The 13137-nt window shown below is 37.0% G+C and overlaps 1 long non-coding RNA gene across 1 annotated transcript; it reads left to right on the top strand.

Moving 5' to 3' along the window:
• The first annotated feature begins 11091 nt into the window (after positions 1-11091).
• Positions 11092-11618, top strand: LOC124633564. Its single transcript, XR_006984751.1, has 2 exons — positions 11092-11157; positions 11396-11618. It is a non-coding gene; the product is annotated as an uncharacterized LOC124633564 (long non-coding RNA).
• The last annotated feature ends 1519 nt before the right edge of the window (positions 11619-13137 follow it).

The raw sequence follows: 13137 nt of genomic DNA on the forward strand, positions 1-13137 counted from the left end.
AAAAACCGACAGCTTCCACAGCTTCACATGCCTGCAATATTCATTGAACACATGTGCAAAATGTTACCAGGAGCGAGAGCGCCGTGCGACAGGTCAGTAATCAATCTGTGACAGTGCTGTCAAATCTGACAGCCCGCCATTGCATTGCACGCCAAAACGCAACGCATCATGTGTCATCGCGGACCGAGGTAGAAGTGAAGCCGTGATGGTAATGGTAGTTGTGTTGACAGTGTAATCTGACCGTTGAAGGAATAAAATTACTAAAAATGTTAGTTAAAAAAGTTATTTTTAAGTAAAAGTTAAGAGCATAAAATGCCTATATAAGTGTTCTTTAAAATTCAAGGCGAGTGATGTTGACTCGAAGGCAAAAAGTAAGCCTTCGACAAAGTTAGATACTGCTTAATTTTGTTTGCTCTTTTACACTTATACGTAAATATTCGTCATTTATGTCACTGAAATAATATGGAATCAAACAAATCAACCCAACAGGTACAAAAAAAATCCAATCTAAATGATTAATCAATCATCAAAAAACACAAACACATTTTATTATTACCCGAATACCTTTTTATCCGGTTTATATTAATACTGTAACATAAAACCTCTATGAATATTAAACAATTTCGAAATACAGTCAAAATGTATAAAACTATTGGAGTATAAACTTTTTTTATATTTTCGGGCCAATTGAGAGAATTGTTTTGCACTACGTTCAGTTCATACGTTTCATCTCCACCGATGTGGAAGGATATGGATCCATTAAAATAATATGATCGCTATCATATAACCTGGGTAAAGTGAACTTTACAAAAAGTAAAATTCGGTTGGTGAACGATCGAGTTTCAAAATATACGTACACTTTATTTTTTACTCATTTACATTGTGTAAATTGGCATTAATTATACACCTCACGATGAACGGTATAATTATTTCTAGGAACAGAAATACAGACGTTAATCAATATACGTCTCTTAAATATCTTATTTTCTTGCATACTAGGGCAGTTTAAATATTATGAATCTATTATATTCCAGTTATAAAACCCACAATTTGATATCAAAACATAGTCACCATACTTCAAGTTTACTCACAAAAATATCGCCTAAATATACAACATTTTCTAAGAAACCAGAAATAAAGATAGGCTCTTTTATTTCCATTTCCATGCAGACACATAGATAACCCCACAAAAACTTAACTTTAAGGATAGGAAAGTCGCATTTCACGAGCGATTTCTTCTCCCCGCAATAACGCCAAGTCACATTGCAGAGGTGGCCATTCGAAAACTAATAAATTTCAGTGGGGACTGTGAATTTATTTGATAAACGGCCGAGATAAAGATGCGGCGGTACCTCAACACTTCCTTGGTCAGCAGCCGCTTGTGTGCACCCGGCCTTACCGAAATCGGAGATCAGAAATATTCGTAAGCTCATCACTATTTGGCTTTTATAGTCTCTGTTTTTAATACCATTTATTTACACGAAATTCGAATACGCAACTCTTTGTAAGTTTTAACGAATTATACCTGGAGGTTTTTAGCGAAGCTCGATTTTTATCCGACTTTAAATGTAAAAGAGTTTGAAAATTTATGAGTATGACGTAACTTTGAACACGATTAACATAACGTTTAGAATAACGCAATGCGTACCACTGTAAGTATAGCGTAGGGTAGCAAATCTTCTAAACACGAAATACTCCCACAAAGACGGCACAGATTAGGTACCCATATGATAAAAAGTTATTGATAAAAATTTAGTATATATCTCTCGTATTCTTCTTCTTCTTTTTAACGTTTATCCCGTCTTGTAACGGGGTCCGATTTCCGTGTCTTCTTCTTCTACTTCGCTCCATATCTCTCGTATTATCAGTGCAAATATTTTCTTCGTCGTCAGCAGATTGCATGTTGCGTCCAAAGCAGCATGATGTTCCAAAACCAGATTTAATGATTCAAAGGCATACAGCGTATGCTCTCACAGTCTATATCTAAACATAATTGGTAGGCAGACCAAATTCAATTCAAATATTCTGATAACATTGCAGGCTCGTGTAATTTCAGCACCAACGGCGAATCGATTACATCTGACCTTTTCTTCGAGTAGGTATCGAATAAAACCAATTCCGATTATTATCGAGGAGTAAGTAAAAATAAGTGTTGCTATGAGTTAGAAAAATATGATATTTCCGTAGAAGTAACTGCCTTGTCGTACAAAGTTTTGTGTCCTTCACGTATTTATGAATTTGCTTATCAACAATCTTGTATCGATCAAATTTTACATAATTAAATGGAACTACAATAATACAAAATGTTTTTTAAATTAGTTCATTTTGTATTTTTATGCTTATTTAATTTCAGATCACGGATATTACCAACAAACGTAATCCAATAATGGTACTAATCTAAAGGTTATCTATGGCAACATTTACTATGGAAACTTTATCTTATCCTCACAGTAGTTTCATTTTACTATAGGTGCTTTAGAAGCCAGGCGCATCAGAAATACATTATCTGTCATAAAAATAATGTTATATCCATCGCCTTACGTGCTTATAAGCAAAGTTTTCTACCATTTTCCTTTATCCGTTGACTGAAGAAGAACCATAGACGGAAAAAAGCTTAAATCTAAGTTAATTATACTAACCAGTTACTTATTTGATACGCCTCTATTTAGCCCTTCAGATGCGCTGTTTTGTTGATAAAAAAGAACTTTTTAACCACAGTATAAAGTGTAAAAAAATACACCAACATAATTTTATACTTCAAAACCGATACAAAATTTTAGAGGGCCAACATTTATATAAAATTCGCATCTATATTCGCATATTTTCCACCTACTAAGCATGCCAATGCGAAAAGGATAAGCTGAAGTTCTTTAAAGGACTACAGTATGCAGTATGATCTCTTTTGCACTCCTAGCTTTGGCTGTAAATAGAGTCTTCTTTATGTACATTCCCATCAAAACTGAGAAAAACGCTCATTTTATATTAAGTTTTTTTAATATCGACGTCCTCGATGGCGCAATGGTCACCATGCCAGACTGCCGAACCTGAGGTCCCGGGTTTGATTTCCGACTCGGTCGACATTTGTGCGATGAGCATGCTTGCTGGCCGTGGTCTAGGTGTTATAATATGTATTTATAAATATGTATACGTGTAGCTAAATGTAGTTTATCAGTTGTGTTAGCACCCATAACACTATATTATATCTATTAATCTTCTTCCTTCCACGCCGATTTCGGCAACGGCGACCACTTCGACCCTAATGGCGTGCGTGTGCTCTCATGTGGCTGGAGTATCCAATTTTGTGCGTGAAAGTCCGCGCACACTGCGGACATGTCAGGGTACCAGCCACAAAGTTGTAGTTGATAGCTACAGGTGGTCGAGCTTTCAACTCATCTCGTTTGGCATCCAACTCAGAAAGTCGGCGTGCTTCAAAGTCAAAGACTTTGGCTTTAACGCGGCTTCTCCAGTCTCTGCGGTTGGATGCCAGATTCTCCCACTGAGACGGGTCAATGGAACAGCTTTTCATGTGACGCTTCAGCACATCCTTGTATCGCAGCAGCTGTCCGCCACGTTTCCGCTTGCCCTCCTGCAACTCGGAGTAGAGGATGCGCTTGGCCACTCTAGTATCCGGCATGCGCAGTACATGCCCGCACCAACGAAGCTGTCTCCTCATGAGGTATGCTTCAATGCCACCTACATTGGCTTTCCTCAACACTTCTGTGTTACGCACACGATCAAACCAACGGATATTTAATATTTTGCGCAGACATTTGAGGTGGAAGCGGTCTAGTTGCTTGATGTGGCGTCGGTACGGTGTCCATGTTTCCGCTGAGTAGAGTATACAAGGCAACACAACTGCCATATACACAGAAACCTTTGTGGATATCCTTAGGTCATGGGAGCTGAAGACCTTCTTGTCGAATTTGCCGAAAGCAGCGGCTGCAGCACCAATTCTGCTATTGATTTCGGCGTCAAGGTCGCACTTTGCTTTTATAGTGCTCCCCAAATATCGAAATTTATCGACCTGCTTCAGGACATCTTCACCAAGCATAATGGTCAGTTCTTGACGTCCGTGATTATCTGAAGACATTACTTCTGTCTTTTTGATGCTGATTTTTAGACCAAATGTACAGCACTGCTTGTGAAGGTTCGTGACTAGCTGTTGCAGGACTTCAGGGGATTCAGCCACGAAACAGAGGTCATCTGCATACATAATGTCCTGTATATGTGCATAGGACACCTTTGTGGTCGCCTTGAGTCTATTCAGGTTGAAAAGTTTGCCGTCAGTCCGATAACGAATACGAACTCCTTCAGGAGAAGAATTCAATACTTCCCGGACTACAACTGCGAAATATAATGCAAACAATGTGGGAGCCAGGACACAACCTTGCTTCACTCCACAGGTGACGAAGAAGAAGCTCGACTGGTCATCTTCAACCGCTACACAACATTGCATGTCATCGTGCAGGAGTCGCAGGAGTCTTATGAACTTCTCTGTACACCCCAACTTTCTCAGTACCTTCCAGAGGGCCTCGCGAGGGACGCAGTCAAAGGCTTTTTCCAGATCAATAAAGCAGAGATACAAGTGCTGTCCCTGCTCTCTACTTTTTTCCTGGAGTTGACGGACTGCGAATATTGCCTCACAAGTTCCTCTGTCTGGTCTGAAACCAAATTGGGTTTCCGGCAGAATCTTTTCAGAGAGGTTCCTGAGGCGGTTTAGAAGTACTCTGGCGAAGACTTTTCCAGAGACAGAGAGCAGTGAAATACCGCGGTAAGAACCACATTCCGACCGGTCGCCTTTGTTCTTATAGAGAGCCCTGACGCGTGATAACTTAAAAGTTTCAGGAACTTGTTCTTTCTCCCACATAAGCACAAACATTTCCCAGACGCGCGAATGCAGTTCCTCGCCGCCGTACTTCAGAAGCTCACCTGGTATAAGGTCTAGGCCAACCGCACGCTGATTTTGCTGTTGTTTGATGGCACAAAGCACCTCATGTATAGACAAGGCATCATCCAATTCTTCTGCTGTTTGAAGTTGAGGCAAACTGTCTATGTAGTGTAGATCGGCTGTTCGATCTACATTAAGTAGATTATTGAAGTGTTCTGCCCAACGATCTAACACTTCATTTTTGCTTTTCAGCAGACTTTTACCATCCAGCGACTTCAGTGGTACCTTTATGAAGTTGGTGGTACCCAGCAGATTGCGAATTTCGCTATAGAAATCACCGAGCTGATTACTATCAGCAAGCGACTGGATGTATTGAGCCTTGTCTTGCCACCATTTATCTTTAGTGTGTCTCGTGAGTTTACGCAACTCACGGTCACTCTCTCTTATAAGTGCGCTGTTATTACTGCGCCTGAGAAGGTCTCGGTGTTTGGCAATAGCTTTAGAAAGAACTTCGTCGTTCTCATCAAACCAGTCTTGCTTGCGTTTATTTTTTAGCCCTATGGTGTTAATGGCTACGTCAAGAATGGACGACGATAAAGCGTTCCAGTCTGCATCAATATCACCGGTATTTTGATGAGAGTGTATATCACATGCCAGCGTTTCAGCGTATTTGCTTCGGGGTCCCGGATGTTTGAGTTTCTCAATGTTTATGTTCTGAGGCTTTTTCCTGCTAGCCCTGAATGGTCGCCGAAGGCAAAGACGCAGTTTGGTGACAATTAGTCTATGGTCCGTCCAGCAATGAGCACCGCGCATAACACGAGTGACTAGGACCTGAGAGATGTCTCGCTGCCTCGTGATGGCATAGTCAATGAGGTGCCAGTGCTTAGAACGTGGGTGCATCCACGTAGTTTTGTGCTTAGCAGCAAGGCGAAACATGGTGTTTGTGATTGCAAGTTGGAATTGAGCACATAAACTAAGCAGCAACTGGCCATTAGAGTTGATGTTGCCTACCCCATGTCTACCCAAAACTTTAGGCCACGCTTCATAATCTTGACCAACTCTAGCATTGAAGTCCCCTAACAAGAGAATCTTTTCTCTGTTCTGTATTTTATGGAGACATTGTGTCAGTTCTTCATAAAATTTATCCTTGATGTCGTCAGAACTACCTAGTGTCGGTGCATAGACACTGATAACATTAAGGAAATTGTCACCGTCTAAGTGAAGGCGCAATGTGGTTATACGGTCCGAGATGTGGATTGGACAAATTATATTATATATATTATATATTAATTATATATTAATATATTCTGTTACTATTTCCAATTTTACACGCTCATACAAAAATTAATAGGTAAACCTAATTGTAAGGGTAAGTTCGGCGGTCTGACCATAGTAATGTTGGAAAAACATTTCAATTATTGTTCCATCATATTCACTCATTATTTCATCAACCTTTAGTCACATTTCTTACCTATAGAATAGATATCCTTTAAATATCCTACGAGTAATAAAATTGACCAGCAGTTTGAAATAGTTCACATGTACGGTATGTCACCCTTCAAAAGAATGTCGCCACAATGCAGCATTTGGAGTATTGCGGAGGTGGTATCTACAATACTATGGCCGACGGGCCGAGGTATCCATCAGGAATTGTATGCATTTCCATCTGAATATGTAAAAGTTGCATACAGCAGTTATTGGTTACGATATCTAACATGCCTTCCGTTTTTAAGTTTAGAAGTGTTCGTTCTGAAATATTACATTATACTAGCTGTTTCCCGGGGTTTTGCCTATAAATATTATTCTCACGTATAACCTACTGTCAAAACCAATAATTATTGGATGACCATACGTACTTGAATCTCAAGTTGCATAATATATATGAGACAACTATCTCAAGTGATAATATAAGCGTTGGTCACATAGAATGACATAGATGATGTATAATGCATAGACACACAAGCCATTCTATGAAATCATTGTGATAAAGCTGATACAGGTCAAAAGACGAGGTTACTGACAAAATGTTCTCTGATGCAGAAACACCAAGGGTCTCACAACTGCCTTTCTATAGTTTCTATGAGAATATTGCTAATTGCAACAGCCTGAATGCTCGGTCAGCAATATAGCCGTCTCTTTGACAACACGATGCTAGATACCATTGTATCGCTTCCACGATTGGATCCATTTATCCAATTTAATGGATTCACCGTTACGCTGATTGCGACTAATAGTAAATGTTCAGGTATAAGTCTAAATACTAATATATACTTGCTTATATTATCAACATTCATTGTTTCGAAGACAATGTACTTAGTGGTTTCAGAGATTAGATTTTATTGCTTTAAGCCTGATATGTCGCTTGCGCGGATTTTGAAAGACATTTTAACGTTTACTTGAGTCACTTTAATGGTTAATTAACTTAAACATAAAGGTTTATCATTAAGCTAGATAGCTTAATATAAATTTTACAACAGATTTAACTTCATCTTGCATGGAAACAAGACAGAAAAAGTAAAGGAATCAGTGAGTATAAAAAAATAGATACCCAAGCAATTGTTTAATCCATAAAGGGAAAGAAATTAATATAAATGTAGGCTATAAAATCGTGCGGAGGCTTGGATACCTAAATATTTATTTATTCACCTCAGCAACAAAAGTTACTGCTGTCTAAATTAATATATGTAGGCACGAGTATGTATTGTAGTATAAACTCAGTGCTATGACCGTAGATAGGGTTGAATAGTTTCAAGGCTTATTGTTATATTGTTCGAACAATTTAAACATTTGTGGCCTTACTACAAAAACTTAAATACCTGATTTACACTTGTCTAAAAAAATTGTGGCTGCAAAATGAACCATATGTCAACGTCATAATTTGTCATTTTTTTAGACAAGGCTTAAACTGACGTTTAAAAGTTTTTGTGGTAAGAAGGTATACATCCCATGGTAGAATATTCTGGAATTTGTATTTTGTTAGCATTGCGTAAATTGTTTTATCCTATCGAGCTGGCTACCTATAAATAAATGAAAAGCTAGGTAGTGACTCCAACTGAAAATGATTTCAGGTTATGTAACGTAACGTGGAACTAATTTCCTCTACACCAGAAGTATCCAAGTTCAAAATTCTGAGAGCATACATTTTACACTCAAAAATGCAACATAAATGCTAAACCATTTTCTGATTTAACTTTGCATTTAAATTGTACAAAAATATTGTTTTTTCTCTCGCCGCGTGGTTACTGGCCGGTATGCGAAACGAAAAGCTGCAGAACAGAAAAAACTAGCTACGAACGCCAAAATTATATCTCCGGACATTTTTATTTAACGCTTATTGCAGGACAAGAAATTACGTACGACTTTTGTTTAAACGATTTAAAAGTCTCACGTGTTTATATTTAGGTAGTATTTTTATTATCCACTTAGTTATGAAAATTTTGGATGGTTCACACAAAAATTACACTTTATTTAAGCTGGTATAAGGCAAAATGCAAATGTGAGGCAAAATTAAAATTACTTTAAATATATCTAAATTCATTAAAACAAGAAACGAATTGATTTAAGTTAAGTTTAGTTAAAAAAAAAACAAATGTTATTTAAGTTTTCTTTTTCCATGAAATATAAGGCTTTTTTATTTTTATTTTATTTATTTATTTTATAAGGCAAAATGTTATTTCTGTTTCAAACCTACGAACAATCCCAATGATCATTAACTGAAAGCATCGTTTTAGTAGCCTGATCCATAACTACCGAAATGTGAAACTTACGTAACATTTCTAACCCTAACATACCGAGTGCATATAACAAATAACCAGTGACATTTGCATGATAACGTTTTGCATCACATATTCAAGACATCAGGCTGCGAAGATAAACCACGAACATGCACGAAATGCATCCGCTACAATTTACAGCAAACACTCACTGTAGAGTTTTAGAGATTCAAATGGAACGCCGCGGTTACGCCATACAATGTTCTTATGCAGTAATACCACTTGTGATATTCAGACAACATACCATGGCTTTTGATAGGCTAAGGATATCGGCATTGAGTAAGAGTTATAATTTGTGGACGTTAAAAAATAACTGCATTGATTGATAAAATACATCTCTTTGTTTTGAGAACATGAAGATTTTGTCGAACTTATAAACTCTCTTGCAAAAAAAGCGGGCACCTATGCAAAATCTTGGTTTTAAGGACTTCACGTGTATTTCAAAGGGTTTTAATGACTGTAGTATTATTAAGTGTATATGTCCTAATGTCAAAAAGACTAAATACCTGATTGTTTGTTTCTTTGATTGCGTTGAATAGACTCCGAAACTACTGATCCGATTTGAAAAAATATTTAATTGTTGTGAAGATAAGCTGGTGCCATACAAGCTATCTTCGGGTACACATAGGCTATATTTTTTCCGGGTGCGGGAGATAGTTCACTCGGAAAAAAGAACTATGACATGCCAAACATGCTCTGTAATATTAATCACGGAGCTGGTATTCATCTTTGTGTTTGTATTATTTCATACGTTTTTTTACTAGTCTTTCACCGTTATCCTACTGAAAATTTTGCTCTGGGGCACCGCCGCTACTGACTTGAATGCTAAAATAAATAGGTACGAATCTTAACTGGAATAATGTTTATCCCTGATGAATGTGTTCATGTAACCAACCGTTTATGATCATCATGATTTTGTCTGAAATTGCTATTGTCTGACGTTTTTAGTAAATGCCCTGAATTTTCAAAAGGAACTATGTAAATTGTGTGTTTATATATACTATCTATACCTTACCGGTGCAGCATTGTTTATTAAACATACTCTGACTATTAACCTATTTACAAAATCGTATTTACTTTCTTCTTTTAGAATATAGAGAGAGATTATCATAAACCTGAATTATCTCAATTCCCAGATACCTAACAGCAATCTATGTTCATACAACGAAGAAAATGAAACATGTATAATTAATTACTGGAACACAGACCTCAAATTATACAATAATGCCCTGGAGAATACATTGCTTTACTAAGGGTGCGTGTACACGGTGCATGTAGCTGGAGCAAGTTAACATGCGCAAGTGACCCGCTCGCACGCAACAGAGCACGCTGGTTTGTATCTTGCTTTGGTACATGCGCGAGTCGCTAGATCCACACATGTTTTTAAAATTAATATAACATGTAAAATGCGCAAGCTAGTTGCACCGTGTAGACGCACCCTAAAGCGTAGTATACACCGCTGTACTAAACCGGGCTTAAATCGTTTGAAATAATTACACGCGTAGGCACACGGAAGTAAATTAAAATTTACAGGTTTAAAGGATCAATCTTTGGAATATTAAAACGGTGTAGGGCTAGAGGAAGTTTGTGGGGCCAATATAGGTCCACATTGTATTTTTTGCTGTCAGTAGATATATTTTTGGATAGCGAATTTAATAATACTTAGTCACAAGTAAAGGGTTTGGTTTTGGTCCGATTTCCTCAACTGCGTATTAAGGCTCTTTCTTCAAAATAATTGTAAATAGGTATAGCTACTCGATACCAAAGCGTTGGAAATGGCTGGTAGACCCTTACTTCTTCTAACTTGCCTTGCGCACATTACTAGATCTATGTTTCGGTTTCAGACTATTCCAGCCATTTGATACAATATCCATGAATATATTGGCACTTTTAATAGTCGAAACTTTGACGTAAAACTAGTCTTCGGTATGGTGATTGGTAGCTACATATTATAAGCTTTCGAATCAAAAGTTTCTATCGCTTATATTACCTTTTTGACATAAAACCAAAACAATTCATTTATCATAATCATAATTTCGTACAACAAGCTGAAAAACGATATTCTTATGTACCAGTTAGCTGGTATATTTCCATCATTATATAAAGGCGTCTTCAAGTTAAGCTCTCTAAGCCTCGAAAGCGGTGTGACGTTCTACGAACGAGTACTCCCTGTTATATCATACGCCAGCTTAGAGCATTTAGTCAACCGGAGACGGAATTAGCACAAACCTCTATGTGTAAAAGTCTACCGAAAACAAAATAGTGATAACTCATTGACGTATTTTTAATCAAATTGTTATGTAGGGTAAACTGGGTACGGTTGTGCCAGAGTACCGTAGTGACAGTCGCAATTGTAACGAAACTATACGTAATACGGGGGAGGGTGTGAGGGAGAAAGATGTGGCTCACAAGCCTAAACAAGTTTCCCAGTATTGCGTTAGCCGGCGCACGATGTTGACGTAAGCAGGAGCCCACATTGCTTTTCAACAATCAAAAGTAAGTATTTTTGTTCGATTTCTTTTCCTAATTACTGTTATTTTTATACAGATAGATTACCTTGTTATTTTTTTCTTTAAAAGTTGAACATTAATATTTAATTACAAGTGATTTCTTTTTACGTAAAGTATTTGGTAAAATCATGGCGATTTTTTATTTTCAAAATGATGCGTTGGGTACGGTTGTGACGAATATCTATACATATAATAAATCTCATATTATTATTTTTTGCCTTTAGATGTCCAGAATACGTTTGTGGAAGACCGAAAGAGCGCAGTGTGATATCAAAAAATATATAAAGATGCCGATGAAGAAGTGAATAAGGGATTTCGTACGTGTAGCTCAAGCTACAAGCCTTTATAGAGCTACAAGATTTAATAGAGCAAAAGTTGTTTTGTTGATTGTTAAAACTATGTTGGTAAGCTTATTATGTTAAACATTTCTACAATAAAAGATATTATTATGAGTAAAAAGTACAGTAATGGCGTCTCTAGTTGGTTGAATTCCGAGAGCGTCATGACGTCAGGTACACCGCATATAAAAGCCATTGTGTGATGGATGATGGGGTGAATTATCGCTTTTGATTTATATTATAATGTTTCGGTTTCCAGCGATGAATATTCTCTGCTTTATAATGTCGTAATTTATTAATAACTCCGACATTGTTTCTTTGGCTTTGTAAATAAGGTAAGTATGAAGGATCATCATTTGCGTTGAGGGAGAACCAACAATTAAGCAGAGTTATTGAGTATTTTTGTAATTTATTAGGATTGACAGAAGTGTATTTTTATCTTCGTATTTTATTTATAACAAAAGTTACTGTCCCAGTTTTCAATAAAAAAAGAAAACATATTTTCAAGCATATTTTTCGCGTCAAATATTATAAAATTCATAAATAAAATAAAGCGATATATATTAAGAAGTTCTCGAGGTAATTTGTGCGTCACCCGTGAGGTAGGCGTAACACTTATTTAATTAAAAACATTATTAGACAAACACGTTTCCTCGTTCATTTGCGAAACATAATATTCTTGTTACTTACTAAGAATTTTACATAATTTTGTTTATAATTTTCCTTTTCAATAGAAATATTACCAAGGAGGGCTTCTACAAGAATATTAGATGATCAATAAGTATATATATAAATTCGTGTATTATAGATTAGTATGTTAATTGTATATGACGGCCCCTATGTATAAGCCCCGAGAGACACCTTCAGGCTATTTGTTTTAATAGAGCACCATGGTTGCATTCATGCATTAGGTACAATTCTGTTTCAATTAAGAACATCAGGCCTTTTTACATACCTACTTGTTAACATCATATTATTGTTTCTCCGCCGAAGCTTCGAAATTCTCGAAACAAAGAGAACATTGTAGGTATATCATCCGTTGATTTGAAGTTCACACGTGCGTTATTCAAAAATTTACGGTACGATGCTCTTATAATTTGACATCAAGTTGCTATTTTGGGCTCAACAAATCTTGCGGGACATGTAATTTTATCGGAGGTAAGATTGTAATTAATCGCGTGTCGTGTTCGGCAGTCGATGTATCCACGTGGCATCGATGTTGGCGTCTTGGTGATCGATGGCTCTATATCACCCATTCTCGGGTTTATAAATTATTACAGTAAAGCATGGTGGTACGTTTTACTTCGCTGAGTGAGACGATTTGCGGATCAATAACATAGCTATTATAGTTGTGGTATGTCATGTTACTAACTATAGCTAAATGTGACACGTTCTTCGATTTTAACGATGTTGATGTCTCCTTGAAGTTTGTGACAATGTGTTCAAATTATATCGTATGTCTAAACAGAACATGGCCCTGGAGGTCAGATAAGCAGTCACTCCATGTAAAACACTGGTTCTCAGCTAAAATCGATTATACTAGAAGCCGACCCCATCATGGGAAAAGGCTAGGCATATGATGATCTAAACAAAACTTCTTTCTAACCCAATTCTTCATTCTGCCATTT

The sequence above is a fragment of the Helicoverpa zea genome, chromosome 9 (genome assembly GCF_022581195.2).
Source record: "Helicoverpa zea isolate HzStark_Cry1AcR chromosome 9, ilHelZeax1.1, whole genome shotgun sequence".
Classification (NCBI taxonomy): domain Eukaryota; kingdom Metazoa; phylum Arthropoda; class Insecta; order Lepidoptera; family Noctuidae; genus Helicoverpa; species Helicoverpa zea.